The 16,300-nt window shown below is 50.4% G+C and overlaps 1 long non-coding RNA gene across 1 annotated transcript in view; it reads left to right on the top strand.

Moving 5' to 3' along the window:
- The window catches only part of LOC146174426 (uncharacterized), a 493,807-nt gene that overhangs the window by 377,809 nt on the left and 99,698 nt on the right, over positions 1-16,300 (top strand). The gene's annotated exons all lie outside the window — the stretch shown is intronic.

The raw sequence follows: 16,300 nt of genomic DNA, 5'->3' as shown, positions 1-16,300 counted from the left end.
CAAATGCGATGCGATAAAGCGCGAGGCAAATAAACGATCTTTTTTTTTTTCGAACTGGCATCAGCCTGCTCTTTACCTCACCCAGCCTGAGGGGTACCCTCAGGCGAAACAGTTTTTTTAACCATGAGACTGAAGTTTTAACGTGACAGCTCCAAAATCCCAGCAAATTTGAACTCTACGTGTCCCAGTTTTATCGCGGATGATAACCGGCGAAGGCTGCCACGGCCACCACACCAACAGCAGAGTGCGAGCGGTTTCGGGCCGACAGCGACAGCAGCGCCGCGTGGCGAGTGGAAACGGACGGGAGCCACTTTCTCGGGAGTGACTCGGGGGAGCTTGCAAACTGAAAGGGATCTAAAAACGTTGGGCAAGCCCACGGACCTGCGAGGGAGCGGCGCTCGTCTTGCATGGCGGCCACATCGTGACTCTCGAGGCGTCGGACTGCAACAGTGCCCGGTGAACAATTCGGTGTTTGTTTATGTGACTCTCTCGTGTTTGTTTTTTGTTGTAAAACCTCTGTGTTATTGAATACCTCTGTAGTAGCATGCTTAGCGTTTGTTTTTCTGTGAAAGTCTCGTCTGTGCAATTTCAGTGTTTGTGCATTCCTCTGTATCGTCTTTTGCTGTGTATAAAGTTTGTTTTGTTTGTTACTTCTGACTCTGAACCCTACTCTAGCTTGAACCGGCGACAGCTGGGCACCAAACGGCCACCCCCTTCTGTCACTACAAGGTAGTTGAATTCCGGCTGAGCTTGCCACGCAGGTCGAGGGCATCTCCTTCGCGACCGTAACAGCTGCTCCCACTCACTCTAAGAGTGTCTGGGAGTCTGCGCACCGTTAAGGGCGCATCGTTAATAATACCCTCCTAATTATTAACGCGTGACAACCAGTCCGGCTCGGTTCCTGCACGGCCCGTGTTTGCTGTGTTTGCACACTAACTCTTACGCTTGCGCTAATGGTCTAGCGGGAGTCGCCGCTCTAGATCAGGCCAAAGCCTTCGATAGCATTGGTGGTGGCAGAAACATTTACTGCCAATATTACAAAGGGTGAGGGCGCTGCCCCCTTCATGCATGGAGGGCCCTCTTAAAAAACAAAAGAAAGCCCTTTGAGGGCTATTCGAGCGAGAGCGCATGTAATGATCCTGCACTAGTCCTTATACAAGGTACTGGTGAGTAGCTTCTCCCAGTAATCTAGGGCCACCTCTGGTGAATGAGGATGAGGGAATGAGGGGCAGGTGAGTAATATGTGTAGAATGTCGCCAGGTTGTCAGGGTGATAGGTGGGCTATCAATATGTGTGGGTTTGGGTCGGTAAAGGAAGAGTTGAGATTTAGACGGTGAGCATGATAGGCCTCTCTCCTTCACGTAGTTGTCAATAGTATTAAGGGCTGTTTGGAGGTGAGTCTCTATGGTGGCGTCACTGCCTCGACATTGCCAGACAGTAATGCCATCCGCATAAAGGACAAAATGTATGTCTGGAATCTCAGAAAGTGTTTTTGGAAGGTGAATAAGGGCAATGTTAAAGAGTGTCGGTGAAAGGACCGCTCTTTGAGGTATTCACCGAGCTTGATGTTTGGAAGCGTATGAAGGCCCAGTGTGAGAGTCGCTGTTCGGTTGCTGAGGGAGCCCCTTATGTAGTTACGCATGTGGCTGCCTACTTGTAGTGTTTGTAGATTATTAAGAATGGCAGAGTGTGTTACATTATCGAATGATTTAGTGAGGTCCACTCCAAGAATGGCGCGTGTATCGCGAGCTTTTAATCAAGGATAGGGTGCTTTAGCTGTAGGAAAACATCTTGAGTGGCCAGACCCGGGCGGAAACCAAACATGTAGTTGGGCAGGAACTCTCGTTCCTCCAGAAAGTTGCTTGGTCATGTATGAAAGACATGCTCCATTAATTTTCCGACACAAGAAGTGAGGGAAATAGGTCGAAGATTGGTGTAGAGAAGCGGTTTGCCTGGTTTTGGTATAAATACCACTTTTGCCTCCTTCAACTCGGCCGGCAAAGTTCCTTGTTGGCAGCATTCATTAAAGTAATTGGTTAAGGCGGTTATGGGGGGGATGTCTAAGTTGCGCAGAGTTTTATTGGTTATACCGTATAACCCGGGAGCTGAGGAGGCATTTAGGTTCTGAAGTTCTGCCATTACTTCTGCTTCAGTTATAAGCAGACTTAAAAGGTCATTACGGAGCCCTTTATATTCCGGATGGAACATTGGTTGTTAAGGTTTGAAGTATGTATCCTTCAGGTCCTCAAGTAGCTGTAATGGCGGTGTGGGGGAAGTGTGGATCAGTTTTGTGAGGTTATGTCTCTGGAGTGTCATAGATTGAAAGGGGTCTATGAGATGTCGGAAGAGGTTCCATGTTCGAGGCTGGCTCATGTTACCATCAAGACGATTGCATAAGGATTCCCAGTTTTGCCTCGAAAGCGTAGCTGCGTGTGTTTATACGTCTTTAGTCGGCCCAGCCTGCGGCGGAGGGTCCTGTTCCATCTTTGACATTGCCAGTGTCTTTCAAGACTGGCTTTAGCTTCCCAGAGATGCAGGAGGCGAGTATCAACAGTGTCACTGGGGCAGTCAATCGGAAGTTTTCGTGTGACTGCCTGGACATCCTTCTGTAATTGTGTAGTACAAACAGCGATGTCGGTGATTGGAGCAGCTGCCCTGGTAGATCTGCATTTCCGAACTGAATCCCACTTGGTGAGAGGGGATCCCCTAGGTGGTGTGGCAGTATGAGGGGAGACGGTCTTCCGCCTCACTCACACTCCGCAGGTGCAGCGTCCTCGCTAGCGACCCGCTGAGGGAACAAAGGGACAAAGGACGGGGACGACACATAGTTAATACTAGAATGCTATTTATTGCACTTGCAAATAATACAGAGCATGCCGGCTAGCTATACATCAACAAGGTTTTCCTTGGAAGGGCAAGGCTACGTAAGAAGGGCTTTTGACTCACCGGCTGGGGAATTGGGGTGCGACTTCGACGGCGGACATTTGCACGCGCCGTGAATATGGCGGCCGGGATTTCCCGTGCGCGCGGCATTCTTCGCACAAAGCCATACCACGGCGTTTGCCGCGGGAGGCGGCGAGAGCGTGCGGTATTTACCGGTCGCTTCGCCGTTGGGGACCAGAAGATGGGCGGTCGTGCACGACGGGTCCTCCCGTGTGCGCTGCGTACTCCGTGCCCGCTATCCCCCGGCATTTGCCGGTAGAGGCTGCGGGAGACGACCGCTCTCGTTGCCGGCTGGATCCAGAAGCTCTCTCTCTTCGTCTCGTGGGAATCCGCGTAGACGCCTTAGTGGCGCATCCATCGCTGATTCTCCTTCCCCCAAGGGGAGGTATTTACCCCCTCTCCCAGCCAGCTCTGCCACGACGCTCGTGGCGAAGGGGTAGGAAACTGGTTTTCCACAGTGGATGGTGAGGAAGGTGAGTGTTAAGAAGGATTTCAAGGATGTAGTGATCACTGTAGTGATCACTGAGCACAGCTACGTGTTTCCTGTGCTGCACTATTTTGGCCTGTGTGAAGAATTTATCCGCCTTGTGCGTTCACTTTATGCGGATCTTACTAGGTAGCTCCTTCTAAATGGTGGCCTTGCAGGCAGACTTCCTTTTCATGGGGAGTTGGCAGGGGTGTCCGCTATCACCGGCCCTCTTCATTATTGCACTCGATCCGTTTCTACGCAGAGTTGCAGCTGACTGGCGCATTCGTGGTTTTCCACTCGTTTGACAGGAAACAGTGGCCATCTCTGCGTACGCGGATGACATTTCCCCTTTCTTGTGAGATGCGGATAGCTTCCGCATTTTCTTGGGAGTGTTTTTCGAATACGCGGCCATGTCCGGGGCTCAGCTCAACACAAGGAAAAGTCACGTGCTCCGATTTGGATCATTTCAGGGTTCATTGCCAGCCGAGGTCCCCTTTGTGAACGCGGTCCGCGTACTTGGAGTACTATTTCAACCAAGCGGAGTATCGGCTCCTCGCACATGGGATGAAGCACGTTCACGCACGACCCGAATGCTCGCTGACGCCTCGCGCTTCGAGTTGTCGCTCAACTCCAGGGTCTCGGGCGTGCGCATTCACATTTTATTTGACGCGAGTGGCCGCCTTGCCGCGCCGTACGGCTGGCCGTCTCGCGTCTTTGATAGGCACGTTCGTGTGGAATGGTGGGACGGCTCTCGTCACGCGCCACCTCCTGCACCTACCGCATAGCAGAGGAGAGCTCGGGCTGCCTTGCATCAGCACAGTGGTTCGAGTCCTCATGGCTAAGTTATGACGCTGCTAGATAGTGATTGGTACCCGGGGCAATCGCTCTTACTCTACTGGAGGAGCACAGCTAAGCCGAGGTTTCACCGTGGTCGACATAGTGGCCCGCAGGCCGAAAGGCCACATCCGTTCTATCGCGTCGCAGCAGGTTTCAGGTATACCTTAAACGCCGACCTACCCGAGGTGGACATATATGTGGTTCCACCGGCAGTAGTTAGTGAGATGGTCGCCAGCTTGCAACTCAACCGGAGCGATCAGCAGCGCACCCCAAATAATAGATGGAGGCACTGGGCAGTCAGCCGCCTCTCCCCGAGGTCAGAGACTTTGAGAGGCAGCGGCGCTGGGGAGTTCTGCCCACGCGCCAGCGCCTAGCTTCATGGGGTGGCGTGCCTAACGAAAGTTGTCCCAACTGCGGCGCGACGGAAACAATCTACCATTTGACTGCTCAGTGGTTCGAGTCATGCGGCGCCTCGTGAGACGTATGTTTTCTGTACACTACGGGCCAGGTGTTCGTCGTCCGCGCGGAGTATTTGCGCGCCTGGTTGTGTGTTGTGTCATGTTTATTTTGTGGCGTCGCCGCCGCCTAGCGGAAGCACGCAGGCAACCGGCACGCGCAGTGTATCCAGCGCTTCGAAATCTCAGTCTCCTCCTCTGGAAGTATATACCTGTCCGTGCGTCTGGAAACAGATGGGGAGGCGCGGTTCCTGCAGCGCTGGCATACACGTTTCTTTGTTGTTCGTTCGAATGGTCTGGCCATGCCAGCACTGCTGTATTGAGTGTTATAAATTATCATGTGGTGTTTCTTCTGAACGTCCCCCCTTCTCCCTTTTTTTCGCCTTTCTTTAAGAGGGATGTTGAAGTCTTAACACGTGCATGTTGTGTGCTTTCTTCCTTAGCATTAGTGCAATGGGCGTTGGGCAGGACGGACCTGTAGCTTGTATATCATTGTTTGGCATAATGCTGGACAGCGTGTATAGCATATAGTGTGTATATGAGCATGTATTCTCAGTTTTTTGAGCTGCAATAAATTTCTTTTCAGTCTAACAATGCACGATGATGCTCACCCTGTTTTCTGTGGGCGAATATGGTACCTCGCACATGTAACGCATCCGCCTCTCAGAATTTTACTTTCTCGTCAGTCTCTTGTAAGTTCATTATGTTGTGCAGATCGCACGGAACTAGTATCCCGTACGGCGCTCGGCCAGCCACGTTTGAAGGGTGGGTTTGCCTTTCCCTTCTTTGTCAGTCTGCTGTTGGCTGCTGGCTCTACACTACCTTTTTCATTATCTGCAGGGTGATGAGTGCCAAGCACGGGTGCTTGCTTTCTATTTTTTAGGCGCAAGTGTGAGGAAGCTTCTCCATGGCATAACTCTCAACAGGGGACCTCAGGCTTTCCGGATGCCTGTTTGTTATTCGTGTATGGTGGCATTTCGTCACCACGCCCGCCATATGAGTCCTGACTTAGACATCTCGGCGAACAGAGTAGTGAAGTCGTTGGGAACGTTACTACTTCCGCTGGTGCCTGTGGAACGTAGGCGAAGGGCGGACTCCACTTGTTGGTTACCACTCACAGCGTCCTTTCTGCCAGGACATTTACGTGACTTTATGTGGCTTTGCCTACATGAGATCGGCTGCGACGATGGAACATTGTGCGGACAGCGCAGTGCCCGAACTGCCCACTTCAAGAATCCAATCGTCACATGGCACAGCAATGAGTCGTTGCTCGTGTTTTTTAGATTTAAGTTAATGGTGGTTTCAGAAGTCTAGGTATTAACTGATTTCAGATAAATGATAGATGTCCTCGCGGTCGCTTTGCACGATTGCTGATTATAGCTGGCGCTTTCGCGTTATGGCGCAATCGTTGTGAGGCTGTCGCATCGAGCCGGCGCCGACGTGCGCTTTTCCCTGTCCTGGCGCGTCAACGAAAGGAGATCGTAAGATTTCTGGCTGAGAAACTTTTCTACCTTGGGGAGCGAGATTTCGTTCGCCAATGGTCTTGCCCTTGTGTTTGTGATGGACGTGTCCGAGTGGTTTTGAGCCCACCTTGGTACCTGCAATATAGCGTAAATATTTATGTCCAGTCACTCCTGTATACATCGCAACACATATGTGCATTCAAACATGTCGAATGGACGTGCATTGAGTGTGGTTTACCACACCTCGGTACCTGCAATATAATGAAAATATATATGTCCACACACTGCTGTTCACATAGCAACCCACAGGTGCAACACATACGTGCATGCGATTTCTGTATATAGTTACATCTATTTTATTTGGCAAATTAGTCTACACTGTCTATACCTTCATGTACATTGCCATTCAAAATTGTATATATTGCCACTTAGCGTTGCCAGGTGGCGCATGACTGAGGTGTGAAAGGAGGACGAAGTTGAAGAGGACGACAAAGTGTCGCTTGCACGTTTGCGTCTGTGCTGCTGTGTTCTTGTATCTGGGCTACCCCCGGCTATCATTGGTATCCTTAGTCACCGTGTGCGTGACATTCTGGTGGAGGTGCTGGGTAACACGATCGCCTATGCAAGAATCTCCATCTACAAGACGTCGCGCCAGCCCTGTACCATTGGACACCCCCGTGCATCGCTCCAGTCGACGGCTCCAGGGACTGTCTCCGGAGTTTCAGCCATCACCCGCCGCCATGACATCTAGTGCTCCTGCGCAGCAGGTGACGGGCGTCGCACCAGCCTGTAACTACACCTTGCAGGCCCCTCGGGTACCGAAGACTTTCCATGGGGACCTCTTTGAGGATGTGGAGGACTGGTTCCTTCAGTGTGAACGTGTCGCTGCATTCAACCAGTGGGACGATGCTGCCAAACTAAGGAACGTCTACTTCAGCCTTGAGGACGGCGCCCGTATCTGGTTCGAGAACCGAGAGCAAGCATTAACTTCGTGGCGGGAATTCCGTCGTCAACTGCTCGAGGCTTACACTAGCGCAGATCGTCGCGAGCATGCAGAACGTGCCATTCACTCTTGCATCCAAAGGCCGAATGAGAGTGTCCAAGCATACGTCGAGGACATGAGGCGCCTCTTCAGGCGAGCCGATCCCGCCATGTCCGAGGACAAAAAGGTCAGGCACTTGATGCAGGGTTTGAAAGAGCAGTTGTTCGCAGGCCTTGTGCGAAACCCACCGTCGACTGTAAACGGATTCCTTGCGGAGGCCACCACAATGGAAAAGGTGCTACACCAACGTGCCGTGGCTTATGACCGACCTTTTCATACAAGCACAATCGCGGAATCATTTGCATCTTCAGTGCGGCATCCCGATGCATTGCGCGAACTGATTCGCAGCGTCGTGCGCGAAGAACTAAGCAAGTTCTGGAGCCCTCTGCAGCAATCGCCATCTTCCGTTTCTGCTATAGTGCGGGAGGAGGTGCGGCAGGCACTCAAGAGCCCTCTTTCGCCTGTAGTTCCGAGCCCGCCATTGCTGTCGGGGACCGACAATCGTCCCACATATGCGGAAGTTCTGCAGAGTCAGGCTCCTCCTTCACCACCGCCTATTCTCGCGTCACCTACAGTTCCGCTGCCCTCGGTGCAGCCAGTGCAGAACTTCGACAATCGTCCGCTGCCCCGACACAAAGCCGACATTTGGCGCACGCCTGACCGCCGTCCGCTTTGCTTCCACTGCGGTGAACCAGGACATCTCTACCGGGATTGTCCGTATCGACGCCTCGGTCTCCACGGCTTCCGCATCGACTCGCCTCCTCCCCGGTTTGGTCAACGACCCCGAGTTATTGAGGAGTACCTGGCGGAGCAGCGTTCTTCATCTCGTTCGCAGCGTCAGCCCCGCTCCCCTTCGCCAAGGCGCTCCTCCTCGTTCACTCACGGTTCCTCGCGAGAGGACCAAGGCCGCTCGTCTAGCCCTGGTCGGGAAAACTGAAAACAGCGACCTTCGGGGGCGAGGCCGCTGGTAGTCGCTGCGTTGAAGACCTCCCGTCGTCGCCGCTTCGATCCGACCGCGAGCTGCTGGTACCGTCACCTAGGGAAGCAAAAAGCGTTTCTCTGGACATTCCGGTTATTTTAGACGGTCGCATTACGGTCAATGCATTAGTGGACACCGGTGCCGATTATTCAATTTTCAGTGGTCGCATGGCGACTGTTTTGAGGAAGGTGCTCACTGCTTGGCCAGGTGTGTACCTTCGAACCGCCGGCGGTCATATAGTTACTCCAAAGGGGATGTGCACGGCTCGAATTCAGATTAACGGACGTACGTTCGTCGTTAGTTGCATTGTTTTAAGTGACTGCTCCCGTGACCTTATCCTCGGCATTGACTTTCTGCGGGAGTACGGAGCAGTTATCGACCTGCGAAATAGACTCGTCACGTTTTCGATGGGACAATCTACCGAACAAGATAGTAGCAGTCCTTGCAATACCGCACTTCGTGTTTCCGCTGAGAGCGTCTCGCTGCCGCCGCGAAGCAGTGCTCTTGTGGAAGTTACCTGTGACGATTTCCGTACCGGTGATGCTGTAGCGGAGGCGAACCATACACTCCTGCTTGCTCATGGCATTTGCGCTCCCCGAAGTTTATTGTCGTTTCACAATGGCCGGGCTGCACTCCTTGTCACAAATTTTTCTAATGAGTACCGACACTTGTTCCCGGGGACTGCTATCGCTTTTGCTGACCATGTTGCGCACGATCCGGTCTGTTTTGCATCCACGGCAGTAGAAACTAACGAGCCATCTCTTGACAACATCGACATTAACTGTCACTTGTCAAAGGAAAAACGGCGGGCTTTAGAGCAACTGCTGCTAGACTTCAAGCACTGCTTTGCTTCTTCCTCGAAGGTTCGTCAAACGCCCATCACACAACATCGCATCATTACTTGTGACGACGCTCGCCCAATACGACAGCAGCCTTATCGTGTGTCTGCCAAAGAACGAGAAGTGATCGAGACGCAAGTTCAGGAGATGCTGGATGATGGTGTTGTGCAGCCTTCACAAAGTCCGTGGTCTTCATCAGTAGTCCTTGTCAAAAAGAAAGACGGCACTCTTCGATTTTGCGTCGACTATCGGAAATTGAATAATGTGACAAAGAAAGATGTACACCCGTTGCCGCGCATCGATGACTCACTGGACAGATTGCGACGTGCGAAGTATTTTTCATCTATTGATTTAAAAAGCGGCTGTTGGCAAATCGAAGTAGACGAAAGAGACCGAGAAAAAACCGCATTTGTCACTCCAGATGGCATATATGAATTCAAAGTACTCCCATTTAGATTGTGCTCTGCCCCAGCTACATTCCAAAGGATGATGGACACCGTCCTCACTGGCCTCAAGTGGCAGATCTGTCTTGTGTACTTGGACGATGTAGTTGTTTTTTCCGAAACATTTGATCAACACCTCGAACGCCTTCGAGCTGTCCTGGAAGCCCTCCGTTCTGCTGATCTCAAGCGGAAGCCCCAGAAATGCCACTTCGGGTATACAGAACTCATGTTCCTCGGCCATGTTGTAAGCGCTGATGGGGTGCGCCCGGATCCCGATTAGACTGCTGCCGTCGCACGATTTCCCGTTCCAGCTAATAAGAAGGCTGTTCAGCGCTTCCTCGGCCTGTGCGCATATTATCGGCGTTTCATTGCGGACTTTTCTCAGATCGCAGAACCTCTGACGCGCCTACAAGGAAGGACACCTCCTTTGTGTGGAACTCTGAGCAGCAGATGGCCTTCTCTTTGCTTCGTGAGCGCCTTCAAACATCCCCTGTTCTGGCGCACTTCGATGAAGCGGCTGACACTGAGGTACACACTGACGCCAGTAGTATCGGTCTTGGCGCGGCCCTGTTCAGCATCAAGACGGGTTTGAGCGAGTAATAGCCTATGCTAGCCGCACTCTCTCTCGTGCCGAAATGAACTATTCCACCTCGGAAAAGGAATGCCTGGCGGTCGTATGTCGCTACTATGAAGTTTCGTCCCTATCTTTACGGCCGGCCATTTAAAGTCGTCACCGACCATCATTGTTTGTGCTGGCTGGCAAATCTGCGAGACCCATCTGGACGACTTGCACGCTGGAGTTTACGGCTTCAGGAGTTTGACATAACCATTGTTTACAAGTCCGGCCGCAAACACGAAGACGCTGACACGCTGTCACGAGCACCCGTTGACACTGGCGATACTACAGCCGATGACGATAGCGGTTTTCTAGGAGCCCTCAGCGCATCTGAGCTCAGGGATCGACAAAGAGCTGATCCAGACATCCTTCCACTCATCGATTATCTGGAAGGGCGTGATACGATTCTGCCTCGACACCTATCTCGGCACCTTGGTTTCTTTTGCATACGGCAAGGCGTCTTGTATAAAAGAAACTCCCAGAGCCAAGACAGAACTTACCTCCTGGTAGTGCCATGCGAGCTCCGTGAGGATATTCTCCTTGCTTGCCATGATGAAACAACGTCTGGTCATTTGGGTTGCTCACGGACTCTTGCTCGAGTGCGCAACATGTATTACTGGCCAGGACTTTCCGCAGCAGTGAAACGCTATGTACGAAGCTGTCGCGAATGCCAGCGCCGTAAAACACCGCTCCAGAAGCCTGCCGGATTTCTCAAGCCCGTTAAAGTACCCCGCATTCCGTTCGACCAAATTGGAATGGATCTCCTTGGCCCTTTCCCTTTGTCGCAGGCCGGAAACAAATGGATAGTAGTCGCTACTGACTACCTGACTCGATACGCTGAGACAAAGGCAATCCCTCATGCCACAGCTTCCGAAGTAGCAGAGGTTTTCATGCACAACATAGTCTTGCGGCATGGCGCCCCTTCCTACGTCATTACCGACAGAGGGACAGCTTTCACTTCACAGCTGATCGACCGCATATTTGAGCTGAGTTGCACGACCCATCGCAAAACCACAGCGTACCATCCACAAAGCAATGGCCTTACAGAAAGATTGAATAAGACGATTGCGGACATGTTGGCTATGTACGTCGATGTGCAGCACAAGACCTGGGACGAGGTGCTGCCGTACGTTACATTTGCGTATAATACAGCCTTACAAGAGACAACGCGCTTCACACCATTTCGACTTGTTTACGGACGCGAAGTTCAGAGCATGCTCGATTCCATGCTCCCGTGCCCAGATGATGACCAGCTATCCTCAGATGCCCAGCAATATGCCATCCGCGCTCAGGAAGCCCGCCAGCTCGCCCGTGTGCACATTGGGCAGCAGCAGACCACTGACGCGCACCGTTACAACCTCCGGCACCGCCAGGTTGACTACAAGCCTGGAGACCAAGTCTGGGTATGGACACCAGTTCGCCGTCCAGGCTTGTCAGAGAAACTCCTTTCCCGCTACTTCGGGCCGTACAAAGTGTTGCGCCGTGTGAGTGACCTCAGTTATGAAGTTATCCCAGACGGAGCGACACAACCAAAACGTCGAAAGCACAGCTCGGACATTGTGCACATTGCGCGACTGAAGCCGTACTTCTGATGCTTGGTGATTTAAGCGGCGTGCTGGACGTGGTTGTAGGCCTCAAAGCCACGGTACATGTAGGCTAGGCTAGAAAGCGCGAGAGCAGCGCAACCTGATTGATCAGTGTACGCTGAATGACAACTTTTGGCAAATCCATGGAAGAGTTTTTGTGTGGACACTGCGCTGCGGTATTTATTTTCTCGAGCCGCGTGGATAGGATGTATGTTTCACCAAGGTTTATGGGTAGGGTGTGTGCTGCTTATATGCAATCGTTCCCTCCGGCGTGCGTCGGTGTAAACCCCTGCTCTGTAGCTCGATATCCTACCCTCGCTATTGTCTTGAAATGGCTGTGGCGTTTAGACGTCTGTGTTCAGCCCGACGCCGGAGTGGGATGGGATTGAGCGGAGTTTGCGGGAACCGATGTATGGTGCGGTGCCTGATGACTGGACAGACGGAAAGAACAGTGGCATAATCACTGCGTCGCCTGTGGCGGCGCATTAAGAAATCGGGTGTCGAACCTGGTGTGCTTGTTCAAAGTTTCCATTGCACAGCGGATACTGTCCCCATTTGCACTTATGCGGTCCTGGAGGGAAGAGTTCCATGGATGACAGGAGCCTCTCTTTTGAGCTTGCTCGTTGGTGGTAGCAGTGTGGCCTAGTCCCATACCGAGGTGCTTCAGTTTGCGTGCCATACCTTTTTGCGCTCTTCTGGAATCCCTGCATCTCGAACTTCCTTTGTTATTTCTGCATGAGAGAAGCTAATCTGGGATTTGTAGACATTTTAGAACTATCTCGACGGCATTTTATCCAGTTTTGCGCGCTTCTAACTAAACACATCATTACGCAGTAGACGTTCCTCAAATTTCCCATAAATATAACAGTCTCGGGACTCTGCCATTCTTTAGCGAAATAAAAGAGGTGTTTGATTCCATGCATAGGGATTCAGCACCTCGGTGAGATGGGCCAAAATTTTGTGTTTACTTCTGGCATTTGGTGCTTCAGTCAACTTTTTCCAAGATTTTTTCTGAACAGGTGGCATTTGCCTCATACCCAAATATCATTTTTTCATCTCGTCACAAAGAGTGGCGACCCACGACTTTGTTTAATTGTGATCTCAAGGTGAAATTAATTGTGAGGAGTCTATGAAAATTACCCCATTCGCTTATCTCCTGTTGTTGGTTAGTTAGATACGTGGTCGCGATATCCAGTCTTCAATAATGCGTGATAGCACAGAGGACACCAGCTGTCGCCGAGCCGGAGGATTACACATGTCCCCCGACTAAGAGAAGGCCTTCAGTTCTCTCGAACAGGGGTACGTGTAGGCCGCTATTTATTGCTATAGCTTCCCGCTTTACTTTCTTCTCCTATTAAAGTAGGTGTGTAGGGACATTTGCAGGACGTTATCGCTCTTGGTCACGTAAGTGGCCCTTTTGTAACTCATGGTTGTGGTCGAAATTGGCTGCTAGCTTCTACTTTGTTTGTCCTTGCATTGAGGCTTTTCATGTGGGCGCTCAATCGCCATCCTCATATAAGAGGTCTGAAATTACCGCGCAGCGATACAGTGCGCGTCACAGCATGTGCTATTGACATTGCTCTGTACCTTGCAGATCAACAAAGCCTGCTTGAGGTCTCTAAATTTAGAGTGCATCCTGTTTTCTGGGCTGCTGTGCAATACTCCAAAAAGCAATTAATGTGTCACAGACGCGCATATCGTAGCAATTCTGCTGCAGTGGTGCGAGCGAAAGCGCAATGTAGGGCCGAATTGTTAGTCTCGATGTCAGGAATGGCTAGGGGACTTTGGTCGCGGAGGGCTAGAGCTCGCTCGAAACAAGCTTTTGATTTACCTCTGGGTGAGCGAGGTTACCATGTCCTTTCAATGATAGCGAATGCCTTTAGTACCTGTGCCAGATTGCCAAGCCCACAGTGCGCGCTCTGTTGAAATGATTCTTTACCAAGTTGCCAAAGTAACCATTCTAGCAAAGGGCAACACCAGCCAAAAGAAAATGGGCTATATCATCTTGTCATGACTACGAGCCTATATCTTTCACTTGTATCATTTCAAATCTATTGGGAAATATATTATCCGCTGATACAAAATACATAGTGTCGTTAAATATTTATATCCTAGCCGACGTTGTTTAATATAAGGCTTTTCTTGCGACACGCAGTTGGTTATATTTTGCAGCGACCAGCTGCAACAGCGACATTAGCATTCGTACTGGCACATTCTTTCTATAATTTTATTTTGCGTTTCTGAAAGGTTCCTCAAACGGCTGTTCTGAGAACGATCGTGTCGGATTTGAAACGGGGCGATTTTATTTGCAATTGCAGCTTTAAAAAAGTCAGTTGCTTCTCATGATTAATATGTTTCTTCACACACACACACACACACACACACACACACACACACACACACACACACACACACACACACACACACACACACACACACACACACACACACACACACACACACACACACACACACACACACACACACACACACACACACACACACACACACACACACACACACACACACACACACACACACACACACACACACACACACACACACACACACACACACACACACACACACACACACACACACACACACACACACACACACACACACACACACACACACACACACACACACACACACACACACACACACACACACACACACACACACACACACACACACACACACACACACACACACACACACACACACACACACACACACACACACACACACACACACACACACACACACACACACACACACACACACACACACACACACACACACACACACACACACACACACACACACACACACACACACACACACACACACACACACACACGCACGCACGCACGCACGCACGCACGCACGCACGCACGCACGCACGCACGCACGCACGCATTCACGCACGCACACACACACACACACACACACACACGCACGCACGCACACGCACACACACGCACACACACACGCACGCACACACACACACACACACACACACACACACACACACACACACACACACACACACACACACACACACACACACACACGATATTTGAGCATTTTCTATACTGCTCTCATGTTCGCACATGGTTGTGTTATGTTCCGGTCTGTAACAATTGGCTTCTACAGGCTGGCATCCAACGTATATTATCTGCTCTACAGAAATGAAGAATTCATGTAAGTGCCAAGAAATAGATATTCGGCAGTTCCATCGCTGCAATTAACATTCGCCTTCAAATTGCGGTATCAACAGTTTGGAACAGTGACAAAAACAAAAATTCAGGTTATTATGATATGCGCGGTCAATGCTGGGATCGAGCACTTTGCTCAGTTTAGTTACGCAGCTAGCTGTGTGCTTGTGTACGCCATATGAGCACTACAATACCACCCGCTTTAGTAAAATCACTTGGTAATGTAAGGTTCATCTAGCCGAAACTAGATTCCGTACTGGTGTTTTGGGACCGCACAAAATTTACCTTTTAACACTTCTGAAGCAGTGTACAATGACGCAGCAATATTCACAATCTCGGCGTAATATTACGATGTTACAGGGGCAGCCGCCCCGTCAAGCTGCTCTTCGAAGCAGCTTTTTATCGGCTGCTCTTTTCCTTGCAGTAAAGAAATATTATTATTATTATTATTATTATTATTTTGTAAATGAACTCAAACGTATAGATAACCTCGCTACTCTAGCTAACCACCGGAAATTGCCAGACGGTGTTATTTCATAGGTTCTGCTCCTCCACCGTACCTCATGCTGGAGACACGGGAAGTCCGTCCCCACCCCCCATTTCCAACCACCATACGCACGTGGGATCTGCGCACTTATACATTTTTGTTCATAGTGTACATGTGTTGAATGACCTTCTAAACGTGATCGTCCGCCCGTTAGAACAAACATCTTTCAGATCATCCATCGAATGAATAGTGCTGAATGTTCACCCTTCATGTAATACATTTTTTGCTTTTTTGTTGATGCTGAGTGACTAACACGCAGGCAGGAGCCGCCGTATGCCACTACCCATATGATTGCGTTCATTTCAGGAGTGAAGGAACCAATACCAAAACGATACTAGTTTATGTCTACAGTCATTCGCAATCCATAGCCAACAAATTGCAAGTTCTTCTGCCTCTCTAGAAAACAGGACTCGCTTTATTTCCTCGCAGGGTGGGCAGCAGTGATCACGCTGACATCTTTACATATACAGTTGATTGAACTATCACGTGATCAACATCCCAGAAGACATGAAGATATATCTTGCGCTGGGCATAAACGTGAGCAAACTCAATGCACTGAACGTTAAGCTGTAGAATCTCCTTTCATATGCTTTTCTTAGTGTGTCGTTTACAGCAACTCAACAGGCATTTTTATGCACCCAACATTAGTAAATTGTTAGGTCAAATGCAAGGAGGTTCTTGCTAGCGAAATAGTCGAGCGTACTAAATGTGACCGTTCATGCATTGCATTAGCGCCTAGTAGAGAAAATCATCTTGAGAGATGTACTCCGATTGTAGCCTCATTAGGTCCTATTTATTTTAGTTAAATTTACATACTTTCATGATTCGTAGGCGCTACAGGAAGGGGTGGCAAATTTATT

Source organism: Amblyomma maculatum, chromosome 11 (assembly GCF_055883805.1).
Source record: "Amblyomma maculatum isolate TAMU_Amacu chromosome 11, ASM5588380v1, whole genome shotgun sequence".
Classification (NCBI taxonomy): domain Eukaryota; kingdom Metazoa; phylum Arthropoda; class Arachnida; order Ixodida; family Ixodidae; genus Amblyomma; species Amblyomma maculatum.
This window is presented reverse-complemented; position numbering and strand designations above follow the sequence as displayed.